Source organism: Heloderma suspectum, chromosome 5 (assembly GCF_057233095.1).
Source record: "Heloderma suspectum isolate Gila_16-S chromosome 5, 16-S_ref, whole genome shotgun sequence".
Classification (NCBI taxonomy): domain Eukaryota; kingdom Metazoa; phylum Chordata; class Lepidosauria; order Squamata; family Helodermatidae; genus Heloderma; species Heloderma suspectum.
Window position 1 is genome coordinate 40,668,461 of NC_139462.1, and position 22,777 is coordinate 40,691,237.

Consider the following 22,777-nt stretch of genomic DNA (forward strand, 5'->3'; position numbering starts at 1 on the left):
CTTGGTTGGAGTGTTGGACTGGGACTAAGGTCACCCAGGTACAAGTCCCCATTCAGCCATGAAGTTCATGGGCTGACTTTGGGCCAGTCACTGACTCTCAGCTTAACCTACCTTACATGGTTGCTGTGAGGATAAAATGGAGAGGAGGATCATGTACATCACCTTGGGCTACTTAAAGGAAAAGGATGGATATAAATGTAAATAAATAAATGGTGTTTTCGGCAAAATATGTCTGACGAAAACATCCTGTCTTGGGTTTGAAACCTTATTAATGTATTTAAAACATTTATAACCTGCCTTTCCTCAATCAAGCTCAAAGTGGCTAACAACAGTAAATTAAAACAATAGATTAGACGACTAGGCTGCCATTGAAAAAAACTAACCAGACAGCTTCTGGCAAGTTAAAACAACTCGATGAGAAAGCAACCACTCAACCACCTAAAGCAACCACCTAAAAGCCTTCCTGAAGAGGAAGATTTCAAGCACCCAGTGGAACCCCGTTAAAGAGGTGGCCGGAAGTCCCAGAGCCGGGAAAGGCCCTATTCCCATACTTAAGCAATTTGTAATTTCTGAATTAGAATTGGCCCTATGCACCCATTTTGTGTGGCTGGTCTAATATGACCTCAGAGTATTATGCATGAAAATGTCATTGGCTAAGACCAAAACGCTTTTCAAAAATCAGTCTGAAGGGGAGGAAATTGGGACCATATCAACTGTTCCCAACCCTGACCTTTATGCATTCAGTTGATTGTACATTTTGCATGCAGGCGCTGTTCAGATAATCAGATGAATGCGCAGAGGCGAGGAGTGGGGTGAATGGGCATGTTCCCATTTCCCACCCCAGTCCACCCCACATTCACTGAACAACTGAAAAAGAACCCAGCGGTGCTCAGTTAAGGCCAAAATGACTTGCAACGCCTTGGAGAACTTTGCACTGTTCCATCAAAATAAGATTTGCACTCCTGTCAGTTCTTATGAGGAAGAGAAAGAAAGGACTTATCCTCACCCCACTTTCTTTAATAACTCAGGCATGCTTCTCTAGAAATAACAGCTAGTAAGTGATTCAAACAGCACCCTTCATAATTGTTATAGCACATAAACTTGGGGCCAGATATTTTCTTGATGTTAGCAGCTGAAAAAGTACAGTTTCACGTTGTATGGTCAAATTCCCTTTAATTCCTCGTAAATGTCTAACGCTTACACTGAGATCACTTTTGCTTAATTAATGCATAGTAAGCTGACTTCAAGATGTGGGTCTACTTTCATTTAATTGGGTCCCTTCATAAATAGCCATTTTAAAGCTTCTTTCGTGTTATTCTTCACAGTTCTGAGCTCCTATTCATCTCCCTGCAGCTACACAACAGATGGACTTGACTTTGGCATGAATGATACCGGGTATCCATCTACCAGTAGCTAAAGCCAATAGTCTCCTTCATTCTTTGGCATGCAAATATTGAGTTTCACATAGAAATGAGGAAAATGCGTTTCTACTCATTTCTGTGTGAAATACAATATATTTGCTTGATAAGCCTAGGCCTTCATATTAATCATAAATCAATTATGTTTATCCTTAACCTCAGAAGTGCTGTATTTCTTTCTTTCTTCAGTATGAAATCCAATAGGATATTCACAGTAATTATGTTGCCTTTCATACAAATCATAAGCTCATATTGTAATCATTAGTACTATAGCCAATTCATTTTCTGCTTTACAGTATTTCAGATGGCTGCACGATTTACTTGCAACAGGAGTACTCCCTCTGCCCCCACTACTGAACTAAATCCTTTTATTCACTGGATTTCCCCCTTTTTTATTCACACTATGACTTTTCTTTTATAGATTTAAACACTAACAAATTTCTCATGTTTAAGAACAGGGACCAGGTATGTGATATAGAAAGGGCCTGACCCTTTTCAGTAGCTGCTGACTACACTTGGGTCTAGGCAGCCTCTGACATACAAATCTAGCTTTCAGGGTCAAAAAGCAGGAATAAAATCATCATAAGAAATAAGCATACAACAGCAGCCCTTAAAGGAGCCCTAAGCTGCTATAGGTCTTCTATAGGCCAACTTTCTATCAAGAGTCCTTTGTAATATATGCCTGATGGCGTGACCTAAAAAAAAAAAAATTCTGTACCAAGATTATTGTCAGGAGCTGCCAAAGTTAGAAACAAGAACCTACTGATCTGGTCCCATTTGATAGTCAGTCGTGGGCATCTTCTGGCCCTCCAGATGTTTTGGCCTACAACTCCCATCAGTCCTAGCTAGCATAGCCAATGGTGAAGGATCATGGGAGTTGCAGGCCAAAACATTTGGTGGGCCACAAGTTTCCCACTCCTGAACTAGATCAGCTAAGAAACCGGATCCTCCTCTTTAGTCCAAACATAATTTCATACAATTTAATTCTAGCTGTTGGCTCCCATATAGAATCCAAAACGTTAAGAAGTGACGTTTGGTGGAGAAGAGACATTAGCAAGCCATTTGGAGTTGAGACAAGACGTCTGTGCATAATTACCCCTAAAATAAGCCAACATTTCAATTTTGGTTCATCACTCAGTCACTACCAGATTCAGAAGAACATGACACCACTCATCTTTTATCTCTTTTTTTTTTTTGGCAAAAGGTAACCAAAGTTGTTTTTCTGAAGGCTTCCAGTCCATTACTGATGCCTCAATGTCAGACCCCTGAAGTATCACTTCATGAGTACTAATGAGAGAGTATGTCTTGAACCCACCACTTCTGTCTGGCTCAAATAATTTGGAATCTTAACCATGATCTTACAGTCTTATCCCACTGCCCTTTCAACATTAAATACTGAACAGCTAAGAATGAGTGGAAACAGGTGTACACAGCCAAGAGGATGATCACATCTTAAACTGTTTGTGTAGGATCCCTGAGGCTTCCATGGAATCACATCTGGCTGCAACCCACCCACCCTGCCCCAAGCAAACATTTTGTAGCTCTACTGTCAGCCAACAATGGGGCAGAGAAAAATTAACCAAAGAGAAGCGTTAGAAAAAGGGCATTTGGGAAAGTAATGCTCCAGCCATAATTATTCCCAAACAGTTTCAGTTTTATTCCAACACCACTCACAAAATTGACTTCACATTCTTCTCAACTTCACATTTAATTAGTGCCACAATCACAAGCACTCTCAAGTTCCTCTGTGTTCCTTTGTTGAGGAGCATAATCTGAAATGTGCAAAATCATGTTTTGAAATTAAAAAACCACCACCACCACGGAGGAAGGATTGCCTCTCAGTGCCTGTACATACAAGCCTATATAGTACATACTAAGTATATTATATATATGCCTTCGGAGTACCCATAATGCAAGTCAAGTGACAGCTATAACTGGAATTCTAACAGGAAATTCAAATTCATATTTTTACTCCATTTTGCATCTTCTTATTTTACATCACTTTGTTGTTAATTTTGTAAGACTCTACAAATTGTTCACACTGTCACAAAAATTATGCGGGAGCACTAAAGACATCATATAATTCCTACAAACACCTAACAGGTATGGAATGCTGTGGTACCAACTACCACCTTTAAATTAGGCGACAAACTGACAGTGCAATCCTATACATATCTGCTCAGAAGTAAGTCCCACTGTGTTCAATGGGGCTTACTCCCAGGGACTGCATAGGAGTCCCTTAGACTGCATAGGGGTTGCAGTCTACAGGATTGCATAGGATTGCAGTCTAAGGGAGCAATCCTATGGCCACTGGACACAGAGTGAGGAGATGGGGGATACAGGGCAGTCCCAGGGGTGGGTAGGGGACTGCGGAAGCTGCATTACGCAGCTTCCTATGCACCATGCGGCCTCCCCCTCCTCCCGCTCTAAAACTCCCCAGCTAGACAAGCAAAATTGCCTGACTAGCCAAAAATGCAGAGCAACCAGAGAATGGAGGCAAGGATCGCCTGCGTGCTCCAGTCACCCTACATTGCATAGTCGTCAGCCTTCGTGTTTGGAGGCTGACTATCTCCATCTGATTGCACCCTAAATAACATAGTCCTAGAGATCATTGTGAAATGCTGACTACATTTATTTGCATGGAGAAATAGTGACATCTGGTGGCTACTTTAGTACATTTCAAAAGACTATTTAGTAATGCATAATTGCCTAGGAAATACATGTGGGGATCATTTTGTTTTCTGACTAAACAATTCCTTTCTACCAATAAGGTTGGAACGCAGCACAAGGGCCCCGGTCATTGCTGTTACTCTCTGTGTGGTGGGAAAAAGACATGCAAGGATCATGTCTCACACTAGGGGTATTCACACATTACAATGAACATGTATGCAGACTCTACTAATGCTCATTAAGATGCTTGTGAGCTTGAAGAAGGAAGTCCCAAGTGGGAATTTGCCATTTCTTTTTCCATGGACAACTGGTCAACCCATTGGAGTCTATGGAGGTAGACCTGACCTCTTGAGGGCGATTTTGCCAATTTTTTCCAACCCGTCTATCCACCCAACCCGGAATATTTTGCAAATTTGAGGGTCAGCCAGCAAGATTTCTTCCCGTCCCATGTGAAACTTTCTCAGGTCAGCCAGCACAGTTCCAACATTACATATAACTGGTGTCCTAGTTATGGAATAAGGCAGAAGAAATCTGTTCTTGGTGAAAATTCTAGGGCTGTGCAGGGACCACCTGATCTGACTCAGAAGCTGCTTTGTGGCTTCAGAGGTGGGCCTGATTCAGTTCAGGCCTGATTCGGGGGGGGCCTCGACCCGACTCAGCCCCAAACCCAAAGCGGGAGTCAGATGCCAAACCCCACTTCAGGTCCCCCCCCCGATGCCCCCACACAACCCCCCACTCCTTATTTTGCTGCTGCCTCCTCCTGTTTCCGCCAGCGCCTCCTCCTTCTCTGCCATGCCACCTTCTCCGCTGCCACCGCCGCCACCACTGCCGATTTCTCCTCACCACCACCTTCTCCGCCACCACTGCTGCCTTCTCTTTGCCGCCGCCGCCTTCCCCTTCTCCACCGCCAGTTCCTGAGGCCTGGACGCGCCGACTCTTATTGCAGGGAGTCACCATTTTTTAAATGGCAACTTCCTGGAAGTTCCTGGAAATTGCCATTTTAAAAATGGCGACTCTCCGCAATAAGAGTCAGCGCGCGTCCAGGCCTCAGGAGCTTGTGGTGGCAATGATGGTGGTGGCGGAGAGGGTGGCGGCAGAGAAGGCGGCAGTGGAGGCGGCGGCGGAGAAGACGGCGGCAGTGATGACGGCGGAGGTGATGATGGCGGCGGAGGTGGCAACGATGGCAGTGGAGGTGGTGCCAACGGAGGTGGTGGTGGAAGTGGAGGCAGCGGCTCAGGTAAGGACCTGGAGACGCCAGCACAGCTGGGCCAGGGGTGTCGAAGCTCCAAAGCACAACGAGTGCTTCGGAGGGTCCCTGACCTGGTCTGGGTTGCTTCATGCCCCCTCCACATCACCTCGGAAGGGGCTCAAAGTGACCCAAAGCAGCCCGCTTCAACTCGGGGTTTGGGCCTCGGGCTGAAGCGGTGCACAGCCCTAGAAAATTCACCTATAGGAGTACCACTCCTATTAGACAAAGAGGAATACCCAGCATTTACCCAGGAGTATGAAAGAGAGAACAGTGGGCATTCACTGGGCAGTGTGTGTGTGTGTGTGTGTGTGTGTATTTGTGTAGAATGTATGACTTTGTGTAAAGAGGAAGTTGTCTCTGAGCATATGCAGAGTCCATTTCCTTCCCAGCCTTAGTCAGCCCAGCCCTCAGCCACCTAAAACAAAAGTTCACGGTATTGAAGACCCAAGACCATCTTTGGCTGTCATCTTCGTCGGTTCTGTCTGTTTTGAGATGTTTGGATCTTATCCCTCTGTCTGCATCCATGTCTTGTGTATACTAAATATTGATGCCTTCCTGTAGTCTTCAGCTCAGCCTGTTATATTTTCGCATATTGTGTATCATCTGTGGGCTCCCTAATTCATTAACTGTATAAAAAATCAAATATTCATATCAAGTCTCTAATTTTTCTTAAGAACTGAAAGTAACCTAAGCATGAATCAGTAAAAACAACTGAGCAAAGCAGCAGTTAAGAGTGCAAAGCTAATAGCGTCACTTCTCAAACCACTGGAAAACATTATCCATCTTGTTTTCCATTGTTTATTCGTGCTTTGCTGGTTTTTGACCTTGGTATTTTGACCTTGACCTAAAACAATTTTGTAACAGCCAAATACATAAATACATAAAAATATTAACCATTGCTCAATTATTTAGAAGTGAAAAGGAGTGAAATGAATGCATTTATTTGGATAAGGTTGTTGTTGTTTTTTGTATAGTTTCCCTATATCTTTATTTCATGTTTCACATAGATCACTATGAAGAGATTTGAAAGTGATGCAAGCAGGAGTCGGCAAAAACAACTGAGTGAAGCAGCAGTTTATTGATTAATTTGATTTGTACCCCATCTTTCTACCAAGAAGAATGGCACTCAAGGTGGCTTGCAATCATAAATATAACTTGATTAAAACAGTAATAAAACACAGGCCCTCCTTCACATTACCACCACATGCGCCTCTGAAGATAGCGGTCTCAAAAGAAGGGCCTCTCTTTGAGGGCTCAACGCTAATAATGTCATTACTCAAACCACTGGAAAACATACCTCACCCAACAACCAATGCTACAGATAATGAAAACCCTGCAAGTGGAGCCGGTGAAATTTCAATGCCAAACCATGAACATGAGGACGGTAGTCAAAAAGGAGATGTGTTAACAGTAACAGATGCAGAAGATCCTATGCAGGAACAAGAAACTCCACAGCAACAGGAAGATTTTTTCTAAGTTTAATTGCCATGCAGGGGGCAATTTGGGGGGGGGGGTGTTACAGCTTGTGGGGAGGGGAGGGTTGAGCCTTCCCTCACTCGCTGCAGTCCCCTTTGAAAATGGCCTCCACGGGTTAATTACGCTGAGAGAAAAAATCTACTGGCTTCAGTTGACACTTAGGGCTCTGGGGAAATGGAACAGGGGCACAGGCCTAGTAGTGTCTCTGATGAAGGGGTCATTGCACCTGGTCGAGCAGTACCAATACGGTTAAATTAGCAAGCATCTATTGACGGAAGAGGCACTAGGTATCACAAATGGTTTATGTTTGTTTGTACAGCAGTACACAGATAGCATATCCCAAATTAACAACATCACAGTGAAATGCTAACTTGAAGGAATCAATGAATCTACGTTGGTGGAACATTGTTGCTAAAATAGTCCTGAACAACACCATCCCCCACAGACACTGCCAACTGGTTAGGATGCCTGTAGTCCTTGTCCCGCCATTCGGGCAGCACTGGCATGTGGATCTTGGGTATGGGATTCTGTGGTGCCAGGGGCTGGTATTGCATCCCTGGTAATCATATTATGCAGCATTGTGCATGCCATCACCATCCGCACTGCCTTCTCAGTTGTTTAACAAGGGCAGCCACCAGCGCAGTGCAGGATTCCGAACCCCACTGTGAGTTGACCAAACTTCCATTCTATCTAAGTGCACGTTCTCCTGTGTTCCCTGTTACATGCTGCCTGAGGCCGTGAAGTTGGACTTCTCAACTGTGTGAGAAGATATGGTAGGAGGGGCGTCCACAGTCACCTGTAATGCGAGGGAAGGATTAGTGGTTTCCATGCACTGCTCCACTGGGACCCACGCATCTTAACCAAGAATGGTACACCCCAAGCAACCATCCCTGTCCTGTGCGACACCTGTAGGGTGCCAACATCCTGAATATGTGGGAATCATGGATCCCTCCAGGAAATTGTGCACACAAACTTGTGAATATTCCTCTAGCAATACAAGCAAATTGCACATTAAGACTGTGAAACTTCTTGCAGTTCCTCTACATGGAACATTTTAAGACAGAAGACTCTTGCGACACATTTGGAGAAACGTAAGTGGCCCCTGAGGAAAATCCTTTCCAAAACACGTTGGGCATAATGAAAGTTTTTTCTCTTCTGTTTTGGGTCACATAGGTGCCTTCCCCTCTTGCTGTTTCCTTCAGCAGTGAGCCAAGAGAACCCCCTGTTTGGGTGTAGCCAGAGGCAATGAATGAGGAAAAGCAGCATCATAGGCATCCTTGATATGCTTCCTGTAGATCTTGAGCACCTGCCCAACTACATAGGATAAAATCCAAAATACAGTGCCTTGAATACGTATTCACCCCCCTTTGACGTTTCCACATTTTGTTGTGTCATAACCTGGAATTAAAATGGATTTAATTAGGATTTCTTGTCACTGATCTACACAAAATAGTCCATAATGTCGAAGTGGGGAAACATCTACGTATTTTACAAAATGATTCACAAATGTAAAATGGAGAAGTCTGGATTGCATAAGTATTCATCCTCTTTGCTGTGATACTCCTAAATAAGCTCTGGTGCAACCAACTGCCTTCAGAAGTCATATAATCAGTTGAATGGAGTCCACCTGTGTGCAATTCAAATGTCACATAATCTCAGATTAAATACACCTGTTTCTGGAAGGCCCCAGAGTTTGTTGGAGAGCATATCTAAACAAACAGCATCATGAAGACCAAGGAGCTATCAAAACAATCCAGGATAAAGTTCTGGAGAAGCACCAATCAGGGTTGGGTTATAAAAAAAATCCCAAACTATGAACATCCATGGACCACTGTTAAATCCATTATTACAAAATGGAAAGAGTATGGTACAGCCACAACTCTGCCTAGAGAAGGCTGTCCACCAAAACTCAGTGACTGGGTAAGGAGGGCATTAGTCAGAGAAACAACCAAGAGGCCAATGGTAATTCTGAAGGAGCTGGAGAGATCCACAGCTGAGATGGGAAGAAACCATCCATGAGACAACTATCATCCAGACCCTCCACAAAGTTTGGCTTTACGGAAGAGTGGCAAGAAGAAAGCCATTGCTGGTGGGGAGGGGGAACCATATCAAATCCCATTTGGATTTTGCCAAAAGGCATATGGGAGACACAGCAAACATGTGGAAAAAGGTTCTCTGGTCTGATGAGACCAAAACTGAACTTTTTGTCCTTACTGCAAAATGCTACGTGGGGCACAAAGCCAACAGGGCTCGTCACCCTGAGAATACCATCCCCACAGTGGAGCATGATGGTGGTAGCATCATATTGTGTGGATATTTTTCACTGGCAGAGAAACTGGTCAGGATTGAGGGCAAGATGGATAGAGCCAAATACAGGGCAATTCTAGAGGAAAACCTGTTTCAGTCTGCAAGGGACATGGGACTGAGGCAGAGGTTCGCCTTCCAGCAGGACAAAGACTCTAAACACACAGCTAAAGTTACACCAGAGTGGTTTAAAAACAAGAACCTGAATGTCTTAGAATAGCCCAGTCAAAGCCCAGACCACAATCCGATTTAGAATTAGGGATGGACGAAAGTCCCTTACCTGATCCCGCAGCTTGCTTCGCGGTGGGGGGGAGGCGCTCCGTTCCTCCCCCCGAAATTCTGGGCAGGGGGGGAGGCGCCCCATCCCTCCCCCCCGAAATTCTGGCCGGGGGGGAGGCGCCCCATCCCTCAGGCTGCGAAACCTCGCCTCCTGCCGGGACGCAAATGGCGGCGGCCATAGCCGCCGCCGTTTGCGTCCCTGCAGTCAGCCGTGATAGGCTACGTAAATGTTTACGTAGCCTATCACGGCTGACTTTGGGGGGAAAAAAATAGCGCGTACGCAAATGGCGCGCCCATGGCACCGCCATTTGCGTTCCTTATTTGGGCACGTGTAGTCTACGTAAACATTTACGTAGACTACGGCGAAAATAAGGGCAACACTATTTGCGTTGCCCTTATTTTTGCCGTAGTCTACGTAAATGTTTACGTAGACTACGCATGCCCAAATAAGGAACGCAAATGGCGGCGCCCATGGGCGCCGCCATTTGCGTACGTGCTTTTTTTTTTCTTTTCAAAGTCAGCCGTGATAGGCTACGTAAACATTTACGTAGCCTATCACGTTTGTTTTTTTGTTTTTTGTTTTAACTTGGAAATGGTGGTGGCGGCAGCCGGTCAGAAGACCGGCCGCCGCAGCCGCTGCCGCTGAACTGCCGCCGCCGCCAGGGACATTCGCACAAGGTAAGTCCCATCCCGGGGGGGGCGGGGGGGCGGACCGTTTCTCCACCAATTTCGGGGGGCCGAATGCGTTGGCATTCGGCCTCCCGGAGATTCGTGGAGAAATTCTCTGACATCCCTATTGAGAATCTATGGCAAGACTTGAAAACTGCTGTTCACCAATGGTCCCCAACCAACCTGACAGAGTTTGAGAAACTTTGCCAATGGGCAAAAATTTCAGGATCTAGATGCAGAAAGCTGGTAGAGACTTACCCCCAAAAACTCACAGCTGTAATTGCTGCCAAAGGTGCTTCTACCAAATATTGAGTCGGGGGTGAATACTTATGCAACCAATAAATGCCAGTTTGTTTTTAATTAACATTTGTACCACAATAAAAGTATTTTGCACCTTCAAAACTTCAAAGTGTTAAGTATGTTGTGTAAATCAAATGGTAAAAATGCCTTTAATTCGAGGTTGTAACACAACAAAATGTGGAAAAGTCAAAGGGGGGTGAATACTTATACAAGGCGCTGTACAAACAATTGCATCAATGGACAGTTCTCATAGACATATGGCCATTGATCATCCACAGAATCTCAAACAGATGCAAAATGTATTATACAAATAGAAACAGAAAAAACAAATTGGCGGTGATTAAATATTTAACCTTGCAGAACTCTCACACGATCATGAAAATTTTATCACAAAGTTTACCCTTCTGCCCGATCTCATTGTTTCATTTGCATATCCCAATATCATTGCTGAGGCATGTGCTCTCCTCTCTTTCTAGTGAAGATGCATCCTTCCCACAACTTGACACCACTTGACACCTATGACACCACTTACAAACTTGGGGATTTCCAAGTATCTGCCATAGTAATGAGAAACAACTTTTTAGAACGTGACCCAATACTCCCTTGTTGCATTTCTCATACATAGCAAAAAAAATTATGCTTCACCATCAAGACTTTTTGTGGGAAGAGACAATATGGAAAAAATACCATTTGTAACAGACCAAGAAAAAGGTATTGTTCAACTGTTGCAAAAGAAATTCCCTCAGATTCCAAAGGTATATTGCAGAAATCATATTCTTAGAGATGTGAGGATGTGGGTAATGGGCCATTGTGGGAGAAAAGATTATTTGGCAGTTTTAAAAGACACTGTGACACAATTGCTAAATTCATCATCCTAGGGGAGGGATCTCCACAGTGACAGGTTTAGTTCGCTCACCACTTCGCTGCGTTTACTGGAGTCAAATCTGCTCCGCCTGGGGACACATGGGGCTTGAAACCCCGGATTAGCCCAAAGTTAGCCTGGGGCTCTGGGCAGTTCACACGGCCTTAGCTCCAGGGTAAGATGGCTCCCAGGCACAGGGGGGCATACTAGCTGGCGCCAGAAGTCCACATGCTCCTGAGACTGATTGTCAGGGTGGACACTGAGCCCATAGAATCCCAGAGTAGTTCTGATTCTGCGGAAGAGCAGTCGCTCCTGGGAGGGGAGCGCGCTCCTCTTTCCCAGGGCCAACAGCTGACGGAGATTCCTCCCACCAACATTCCTAGCTTAGATAGCAGTCCAGGGAGTAACAGAGCGCGGATAGCAGACTTGGTGGATGCGCGACACCGACGCAGAGAGCGGCGCCAGATGGAGGGCGCGGAAAGGAGGCGGAGTGCCCGGTTGGCACGCAAACAACGGCTGCGCCCAGAGGATCCAAGGGAAAAGGGGAGGGACTCTCCCTAGTCCTTAAGTTCAGGGGTCTGCCAGTAATTCCCTTTCAAATGGGGACCAACTGTTCCAACTTAGGGCATAGGTTCGGTGCTGCTCAGACCTAGTTGCAAACGGTATAGTTGTTAAGTTGTAAAAGAAGAATAAAGCTCTGAAAAGAATCCCTTCATCTGTGTCTGGACTTGGCTACTAGATTAGACTGAGAGAGGCCTCCAAGGAGCCCTTGACACTGATCTGGGAGAGTGGAGGGGTCCACAGACTGCTGCCCAGCTCCTGTCTGCAGACCATCCACATCTACTGCCGGATCGCTCAGGAGATGTGTACTGCTGGCTACCAGCGGAATGCCCTCCAGTGCTGTTCAAAATTCAAGGTACTTAGGGGAGCCTTCTACCAGGCCCTGGAGCTCCACGGCAAGCATCAACCCCGTGCTGTCCAGCCACCCTTCTCCAGGGAGATCAGGGAGCTATGGGTGCTGGCTGGATAGTCTAGCCCGGAGCTCCACAGACCGGGTGGTAAGTAGGGACTCCCTCTCCTCATTAGGCCAGCCCATCCCTCCCATCGCTATATGGAGATGGAGTACATGTAGCATAGTCCTACTCCAGTGCGAATGGGTCTAGGAAATGGAATTGCTCTCTAGGGCACCCCAAAACCTTGCCACTTGCAGACATGCAGTCCCACAGAGTTAGACTGGTGGAACTCCCAGCACTGAGTGCATAGTGAGGGATTGCACCGCCCTCACACCTAAAAACCCCTCTCCTCATTAGGCCAGCCCATCCCTCCCATGGCTGTATGGAGATGTAGTGCACGTAGCGTACTCCTACTCCTCTCTGTAGGAATTGGTCTAGTAAATAGAATTGCTCTCTAGGGCACCCCAAAACTTCACCACTTGCAGAGTTAGACTCAAGGGCTATCAGAAGCACTTTACTTAGTTAGACCAAGGTCCACCTAGTCCAGGATCCTTTTTACAAACCCACAGAACCAGCAGGCACCACCAAGGTAGAGGACAGAATCACACAGCCTGAATCCCTGGTATGAAACTGAACGTTGCCATCAGCCATAAGTGGCATCACTCTACTATTTGGCATCTCTTAAGGTAGACACCCTACATTCCTTGCCTTGGGAATCAGAATGGAAAAGTAGTTCAGTTCACTAGAGGAAGAGCTAATAAGGGCTGTGCTGTGAGTGGACCTTGGCAGGAAATAGGTAGAAATAAGCAGAAATAAGCAAGTGGCTCTGCAGTGGAAGACTGGCTACTCTCTGTCCACCACATATCTACATGGATGACTGAAGGGAGGCCGACTTGAGTCTGGCCAATAGATGCTCTCCCCCTTCCTCCTTGTAAATTAAACCCAAGCAAAAGTATGAGGAAGATGAGGGACATGGTTTCATCATTTTGATTTAAAGTATGAGGAATTCTGGCAGTTATAGAAGCTTTTCTGCATCCTTATATACTTGGTTCACTTTTTTCCACTGGGCTTACATACAATTAAGGGAATGCTCAGCCAAAGTAATTTAGGCAAGCAAACCAAGCCAAAGGGGTGATGGGAGGAAATAAGCAGCATCTTTGACTGTCTTCTCCTTTTCTTCATCCCTCTGCTCGGCCTCCCTTCTTTGGCACTGTTCTAGTCTGCTTTCTCTCTGCCTGGATCAACATCACAACAGATTCCGGGGTACTTTCCATCATATGGAGGGGTACAGGATCAAATTTGATGCCCTCCCTCCCCTCAGTACCGTATGAGTAACTGCTCCATCACCGGTTCTTCACCAAGAGGTCAAGGCACTTCTTGAGAAGGGAGCCATCGTACCTGTCCTGAGCTCACTACTCCGCAACAGTTTCTACTAGAGGTACTTCACGGTACCGAAAAAGGATGGAGGGCTCCGTCCGATCCTGGACCTTTAGGAGCTGAATCTGTACATATCACCCAGGAAGTTCTGCATTGTTTGTCTGGCGTTTATCCTCCCTCTCCTCTCTCAAGATTGGTTTGCCTATATCAGCCTCAAGGATGCCTATTTTCACATTGCTGCAGATGTCGCACCACCACTATCTCCACTTTGCCATCGGTACTAACACCTACCAGTTCCAGGTACTGCCCTTCAGCCTCGCCACCACTCCAAGGGTACTCACCAAGTGCATGGAGGTGGTCTGTTCCCATCTTCGGGTGTAAGGTGTCAAAGTATACCCTGTACATTGATGACTGGCTGTTGGTGGCATCCACATGGGATTATCTCCTTCAGACGATAGAGGTGACCTGCAATCTCCTCCAGTGCCTGGGACTTTACATCAATGTAGAGAAGTCTCAGCTGCAACCAACTCAGAGACTTCAGCTTATTGGGGCACTACTGGACTCTCGATCAGGTCGAGCCTTCCTACCCCACGATCACATGGAGTTACTGACTTCTTTGGTGGCAGAACTAATACTCCGCAAATCCACCACAGTGCTCAAAACCCAGCACCTGCTTGGTCTGATGGCTGCAACAACCATTGTCTTCACTACACTCAATTGCATATGAGACCACTACAGAACTGGCTCATATGAAATTTCGATACCAAGCAGGGCACTCGCCAGTCCAGGCTGCAGCTTCCACCAGACATCAAAAACTCTCTTCAGTGGCGGACAGTGCCTATCAACCAAACAAAGGGCATGCCTTTCCTTCAACCCTCTCCATCCTGAGTGGTGGCTATGGATGCATCACTCTTGAGATGGAGAGTGTGGCAATTCCACATGTACAATAAGCAAATCCTACAGGTTTGTGTATATGTATGGTGGCTGGTATGTATCTGGAATGATTGACAGATGAGTGTGAGGCAGGGTTTGGCAGAGTGTGGGCAAGAATGACAGTTTGGCAAATGGAAGAAAGGGGGAATGGCTGAGTGAGAATGGAATGCAGTGTGATTGGATGAGAGCTTGTGCATAAAAAGGTGAAGTGATTGCTTCTGTGAGTGAGGTAAGTCTGGGAGTAAAATAGATTGGGAACAGCTAGATAAGTCTGGGATTACATTGGGAGATAAAAGTGAGAACATCTAGTGAGATAGTCTGTGGGTTAGAGAGAGTGTGTCAGATAGTGTGAGAGAGGGTGTGAAGGGTTTTGAATATAGAACTAAAAGCAAGAGTTATATTGTGCAGTTTATAGTGTTGCCTTATTTTAATAATCATTCCTGATATCCTTTCCTCATCCCAACCCAGTTCCTATTTCCAATCCTGTTGTACCAAATAAACCTTTGTTTTCCATTTTAAAAGACAGTTTCCTATTTATTTATTAAGAAGGGTTTCATGGAATAATCTCCCACGTGCTGGCTGCTTGGTCTGTGCTACCAAAATGGAAGAAAGCAGCTCTAAAAGGATTATTGGTGGCAGCAATTGAGAGAGTGGTGAAGCATCACAAGACACCAACAGAGGGTTGTGGGTGAGAGCCTAAAGGTGGCAATGTGAGGGGAGACATTGACCAAAGCACCTGACCTGGTGTCCAGGAAAGGCAGACCCAGTGGCAAGGAATTATGTAGTCATCCAGGGGTGTGTGGAAAAGAGGGATTTGGGGGAGAACCTTGCCAGTTCAGGAACATCGGTACTGCTTGAAAGAAGGGAGAGAGACTCCCCCCCCCTCGGGAAAAGAGAACCCCACAAGTGGTGACTAGAAGTGGGATCATGAGGTAGTCAAAAAAGGCCTCAGAACCCTAAAGGGATCTCACTGTTCAGGCCCTACGGTCTAGACCCGTGATGGCGAACCTATGACATGCGTGTCAGCACTGACACGCGTAGCCATTTTCGATGACTCGCGGCCACATGCGGTCGCATACAGAGAAGTATGGGGCCGCATGCCGAGAAGTATGGGGCCGCATGCCGAGAAGTATGGGGCCGCATGCTGAGAAGTATGGGGCCGCATGCCAAGAAGGACGTTTGATCCTCGGCTACTGCACGGCCAGGTGCAGTAGCCGAGGTTGAAACATTTGCTGTAGTGTAGTGTAGACACTCTGTGCCGGAGGTCTGTAGGCCAAAACAACAGAACTCCGGCACAGAGCGACTAGTTCTGGGACTTCCAGTTAGGCCGTTAGGGGATCTTTGACCTCACTTCCGGCCGGCGGAGCAGGGAGCAGCGGAATGCCGCGGGGGACGCATCTCTGGGGGCCCTGTGATCACCATTACCAGCAACCACATAACCACAGCAACCATTATCCAATCTACTGTTCTGGGGTGTTGTGGATTTCTAATTGACCATCATTACTGAGATAAGTGAGGGGGAGGCGAGGGCCTGTGCTATGGGTGCCGTTTCCCGCCATTAGAAATAGCGGCAGCCATCTTAATTTATATAAGGAACGCCATTTTGCAGCATAGTGCAGACTCCATTTCACCACTATTACTGTTGTGCATCCTTATTAACCCCTATTTCTGCTTATTAACCCTGCCCTTTCCTAAAAGACAGTTACATGTGCCATCTTGTGGTCAGTTAGGCTAGTTAACCCCTAATTGCCTGCAGGGCTAACAGGCTATCTATAATTCTATCTTCTGTCAATGCCCCCCTGATGGAGAACCCAAAAAATAAAAAACCAAGGTTAAGTAAAGGAAGTGGTAGTAGCAGTAGCCGACCCTTTCAAGAGACATGGACCGAGATGTATGGCATTATAGAAAAAAATGGCAGATCATTTTGCGTTCTATGTACTGAAACGGCAGTAAGCAGAACGTGGAATATAAATAGACATTTTGAAACTAATCATTCCCAGCTCTTGAAAAAAAGTGAGGATGAAAGGAAGGAATACATTTCCAGGCAGCTACACCTTTATAAGAGCCAATCTAATTCCATCCTTAAATTTATAAAAGGCTCTACAAATTTAACATCTGCAAGTTTGAGCATTGCTCACTCCATAGCTCAGCATAGAAAAGCACTCAGTGAGGGAGAATTTATTAAAGAAACTCTCCTAAGATGTGCACCAGTTCTATTTCACGATATGCAGAATAAAGATGCAATTATTAAGAGAATATCTGAGTTACCACTCAGTAGAAATATCATAAAAGACCGAATAATGAGACTGAACACAAACGTACAACATCAATTAAAGAGAGACATAAGTAATTGTAAATATTTTTCAATCTCTCTTGATGAAACTACTGATGTCACATCACATGCTCAGTTGGCCATTATTGGTCGATATTCTGATGGTCTCACAATGAGAGAAGAGTTGATAAAGTTAGTATCAGTGCCAACAAGTACATCAGGAAGCGAAATATGTAAGGTTGTTATACAAACATTCCGTGACCTAAGCATTGATATCTCTAAAGTTGTGTCAGCGATGACAGATGGGGCACCAAACATGGTGGGGAAAAAAGTCGGATTTGTCAAATTGTTTACAGAAGCTATTGGACATCCGATTGTGCCTTTTCATTGTATGAAATGAAAAGGAGGTTCATCAGGAGGTTTTATGTGCCAAGGTAGGATTCACCGACTTAAACGACTTAATGTCAGTTGTTACAAAAATAGTTAATTTAATAGCTGCTCGCCCCCTTCACAAGCGAGAATTTTCTGCACTTTTACTGGAGGTTGATTCCATCTACAGTGGACTGCTGATGTACAATAATGTAAGATGGCTGAGCCAAGGCAAAGTTCTTGAGCGCTTTGTGGAGTGCTTTGAAGAAATTAAGGTATTTCTTGAGGATAAGGATCTGGGAAACTTTTCTCAGCTCAATGATGATAAGTGGGTCAACACCCTGATATTTTTTACAGATCTCTCTGTTCATATTAATGAACTGAACTTAAAGTTACAAGGTTTTGGCAAAAGTATTGACGTTATGTTTGGATACATAAAAGCTTTTGAAAGTATACTTAAAATTTTCAAGCGAGATGTAGAAACTAAAACTTATAAGTATTTTCCTCGAGTAACAAAGTATTTTGAGAAGGCCAGTGCAGCTATACAAAATGAAATGGAACCGTTGCATATAAAGTACCAGCATGTTTTAGACTCATTACTTGACCAGTTCAGTGATAGAGTTAATCAATTTAGAAGCCTAGAACAGACCATAAAAATAATTAAGTATCCTGATGTAGTAGTCTACAGTAGTTTGGAATTAAATGGTTTCCAATGGATGCAAATTGATGATTTGGAGATGCAACTTGCAGAATTTCAAGACAGCATCTGGGCTCAGGTGTTTGTCGACTTGAGGTCAAAGCTTGAGAATCTGGAAAGGTGCCACTTGGAGAATCAAGAGGAGTGCCACTACGAACAGGAAATTTGGAGTGCCTGGAACCGATTATCAGATACTTTTAGCACCCTGAAAAATATAGCAATGGCTTTACTCACAATTTTTCCCTCTACGTACTTTTGTGAGACCTTATTCTCAGCGTTAAATAATATCAAAACCAACAAAAGAAACAGATTGACAGATGAAGTTAGTAGCGCTTGCTTGGGCTTGAAGTGTACAAAATACCAACCTTCAATTGAAGGTTTAGCCAATGAAATTCAGCAACAAAAAAGTCACTAATAGGCAGGTTAGTTAAAGAATTCCCTCTCCCCCTCACTTATCTTAGTTCACGGCACCCCACACAAGATAAATAATATCAAGACCAACAAAAGAAACCGACTGACAGATGAACAAAGAAGTCACTAAGCAGGTAAGTTAACTAATTAGTTTTTGGTTTATTAAATACAGTTATATATTACAATTATACATTTTTGTTATTTAAACTATAAATATCACGAAATTATGGTTTTTTTCTCGAAGTGACACACCACCCGAGTTATGCTCGGTTTTTTGGCGAATTTTGACACACCAAGCTCAAAAGGTTGCCCATCACTGGTCTAGATGATGGTCGACCAAGGAAGCCAAACAACATATCAACCTCCTGGAGCTCAGGGCAGTGGACAAAGCTCTTCGAGCCTTCCAGCTGGAGTTGGTGGACAGACTGGTCCAGGTTGTTTCGGAAAACACCACTGTGGTTGCATACCTGAACAAACAAAGTAATACGAGATCACTTCTGCTCCCCACCCTGACTCTAGAGATTTTTCATTGGTGTGCGCCTCATCTGATCAAAATTGTTGCAATACATGTTGCTGGGGGCAACCATGTATTGCCCAGCCAGCACAGTTGAACCAAGTTGACCTCCCACGAATGGGAGATGAACTGATTGGTCTTGAGGATGCTGTTTCAGCATTGGGGCACACTGGAGGTGGATCTCTTTGGCACACGGGATAATGCCATTTGCCATTGTCTCCCGTCATCTGCAAAAGATTGGCAAATTCCTCTGTCCTCTCCAGTAAAATATTTTATTAATTTCTTAGAATACTGCAGAGGGCTATGATGGACCTGAGACTACTTCACATAGTAGTTTGATGATAAGTTACAGTAAGGACCTGTTTGAAGCTTTTCCAAAAGTTACTGTGATGTCACACGTATGTATATTATGAATCTGTGAAATATATGCATTAATATTATAACTGTATTTTTCTCATAAGTAGATCTAGAGTGTGAGTGGTATGAGTGACAGGAGGTATACCATATTTGCATATGTGAGATGATTAGCTGAGTGGGGAGGGGTAAAGTGGTGTGTGATATATGAACAGGGAGCAGTGCTTGTGGAGTTTTGATGGTTCTCTCCATCTTTGGGTCTATTTTGGATGCTTCCATTGCTTTTGCACTTTTTTATTTCATCTTCTGGTTGATATAAAATGAGACAACTCTTACAGTTTCTCTAAGGACAATCTGGACAAGTTTCTGTTACAACCATCTATTTTTGATCATCAAGAAGTCGATAAGAAGGACTTCCAGTCGGAGCCAATGTCACCCTTGCAGCATTCCGTGGAACCTCCACGGGATGCTATCTCAAACAGCTTTTTAAAAGGTTGAAAAACCTTTTCATCTCTCCCCTGGAGTGAAAAGGGGAGTCAGGAGCAGCTCTGGGTGAAGTTTTGGAAGCATAGCTCTCACTGTGCAGTAGCAGGGGGGCTAGAATCCAGGGCTAGTGTGCCAGAGCTTAATCATCGCTCAAAGCTGTCTTGATCCTCCTATCTAATTAGGATAAATTAGGGCTGATGTGCTCCATTGTAGTTTATGGATTAAGATCCACCAACAATATCTGAGGAATGGATTAAGAAATATTAATAATATTTGAGGACCTGCAAGATCGGTTTGAAGAGAAGGATGACTACATTAAGGTGAAAAAAAGGATCTCCGCCTGCTCCCCCAACACCTCCCTTGGCAAAGGCTCCGAGAAGCGAAAATACAGAGTTACTTGCTCTGATAAAAACTTTGTTTTTGCAATTTATTGAACAGACTAAGAGGTTGGATGTAATCCAAAATTCCATCACCACCCTGCAAAGGGCTGTGGATTTAATCAATACTTTTGGCAAAAAATGGAGGCGAAAGTTAACGAGCTACAAGATCGGGTGGCAGGGAATGAGATTACGTGACAAGTTTTTTTCAACAATATTTCCGTTAGAATTTCTCAGTTGGAGGCTTCTGAGTGCAAGACAAATGTACGTATCATTGAGATTAAAGATTTATCTACTGATGTAAATTTGTCTACTTTTGTAGATACGTTCCTGCATGAGATACTCCCTGTGCCATCTGATTATGCATTTAATATTGAGCAGGCATTCCGTGTGTCAAATGCCAAAGGGACTGGTTATACGATTATAGTTCAATTTGCAAGAATCTCCACAAAGAATTATATCCTGTGTTTGGCAAGACAGGGTGGAAACCTTTTTTGGAAACAAGATAAAGTTATGCTATTTCCAGATTACACCAAAGAAGTTGCTGATAAAAGAAGGCAATTTACCAAGGCGAAAAATATGGCAAAACAAATGAACTTACCGTATTTTCCGGCGTATAAGACAACTTTTTAACCCAGGAAAATCTTCTCAAAAGTCGGGGGTCGTCTTATACACCGGGTGTCGTCTTATAGGGCGGGTGCTGAAACTTCCAAGCCGGACTGGAGAATCTGAGGTCGCCGCATATGGTGGGGGGAGCTCAAAAACGGCTGCGGCCGCATCCCCGCCGTATGCGGCGACCGTATGAAAGCAGCAAGGGCAGCGCTGTACAAGTACGGTAGAAGAAAATCCACTCACCAGGATTCGTGGAAAGAAGTGACTTAACGCGGTCCCGATGACGAGGTGAGGGGGCGCCTCAATGGGCAGGTGTAAGTGAAGGGCGGAGCAAGCTGCAGGCGTCTGGGACGCCTGGGGTATGGAAAAAAGAGGCGTGTTTGCGCTACCGCTCTGATAGTCTTGGAGACAGGGAGGGCCAGGCAGGCAGGGAGAGCTGACCAATCCAAGCAGGCTTTGTATACAACAACCAGCCAATCGCCAGTAAGGTAAATCGCTTGCCGTGATTGGCTGGTTGTTGTATACTGGGTACCACATACAGTACAGTACAGCACCAGTATCTGTACCTGTTCATACAGTATAGCACCAGTACATACAGTACAGTATACAAATGTCCAACAGTCAAAACCCCATCATGGCTCCACCAGCAAGAAGAAAGAAATATGAAGCCAATTTCAAACTTAAAGTTGTAAACTTTGCCATGGAACATAATAACTGCGCTGCTGCAAGACAATATGGAGTAACAGAAAAGATGGTTTGGGACTGGAAAGCAAATGAAAAAGCATTAAAGAGTATGCCAAGGGGTAAGTGTGCATTAAGAAGAGGCACCCCACATTGGCCAGAACTCGAAAAACATGTAGCAGACATGGTGAATGAGCATCGCCAAAACGGTTATGTAGTGACACGAAATAAAATACGTTTGTTTGCACTTCAGTGGGCCAAATCTAACCCAGATCACAGCAACAGATTTAAGGCCACTGTATCCTGGTGTACTAGATTCATGGGAAGGCATAATATGGTACTGAGGCAAAAGACAAAAATTGCCCAAAAATTACCTGCAGATCTTGATAGCAAAGTAAATAGTTTCCATCGATACGTAATACAAAAGCGCACTAAACATGGCTATGTGTTAAGTAGTATTGGAAATATGGATGAAACTCCAATGAATTTTGATATGGTTGGAAATAAAAGTGTCCATCAAAAAGGTGAAAAAATAATTTTAATTAAAACAACAGGACATGAGAAGTCCAGTTTTACAGTGGTACTAGGATGCACAGCTGATGGCGCCAAACTGAGACCAATGATTATTTTTAAAAGAAAAACAATGCCGAAACTCAAGGTCCCTGTTGGTTGTTTTGTATATGTGAATGAAAAAGGCTGGATGGATGAAGAAGAGGTAAAGCTATGGCTTGATAATGTATGCAGCAGGCGACCAGGTGGACTTATTCAAAAACGTAGTCTACTGGTGTGGGATATGTTCAGGGCTCATTTAACTCCCAGCACCAAGCAAAGGCTTGCAAGACTAAACACAGATGCGGCAGTTATTCCTGCAGGATTGACATCGTTGGTACAGCCACTGGATGTGTGCCTAAACAAGCCATTTAAAGATCGCATTCGAGAACAGTGGAATGAATGGATGGTTAGCGGCGAAAAGTCATTCACAAAAGGAGGAAACATGCGTGCTCCACAGTTGGATGTTTTGTGCAAGTTTGTCATAAAAGCCTGGAATGATATTGATGCAGAAACAGTAATCAAGTCTTTCAAGAAGTGTAGCATATCAAATTCATTAGATGGTATGGAGGACAACTACTTGTGGCAAGATGAAGAGGAAGCCGAAGCTGAGACCACACCATCTGATACGGAATTCGATCCATACGATGACTGCCTTACAAATGTATCACAAGATGTCATTGATGTACTTATGATATCAGATGACGAACAGGAGGATTTTGAAGGCTTTTAAAGGGAAACTGTCACGTCAGCAAAACCTGTAAAAATACCGTAGCTTGCAGTTATGATGAGCGTTGCTAACTCGCCAGGGACTTGCCCGGCACTTGCTCTCTCTCTATTGTTTGTTATCTTCCTCCTATCATCATCAGTTCGAGTTTGGTTGACAGCTTAGAAAACAAACAGCATGGCAGCTCCCATGGGTTTATTGTCTTATCCTTCCTTTCAGCTTTAGAGTGAATTAGGAA

The 22,777-nt window shown here is 44.6% G+C and overlaps 1 long non-coding RNA gene across 6 annotated transcripts in view; it reads right to left on the reverse strand.

The window, feature by feature from the left end:
- The window catches only part of LOC146343815 (uncharacterized), a 65,895-nt gene that overhangs the window by 14,992 nt on the left and 28,126 nt on the right, over window positions 1–22,777 (reverse strand). For 2 of the 6 annotated variants that reach the window (XR_014792035.1, XR_014792033.1), the window contains exon 4: window positions 9,902–18,706. The exons of 1 other annotated variant lie outside the window; for it this stretch is intronic. This is a non-coding gene — a long non-coding RNA (uncharacterized LOC146343815). Of the gene's footprint in view, window positions 1–9,901; window positions 18,707–22,777 lie in introns of those variants that run through there. 3 more of the 6 variants (XR_014792040.1, XR_014792036.1, XR_014792031.1) reach the window with 2 other exon arrangements.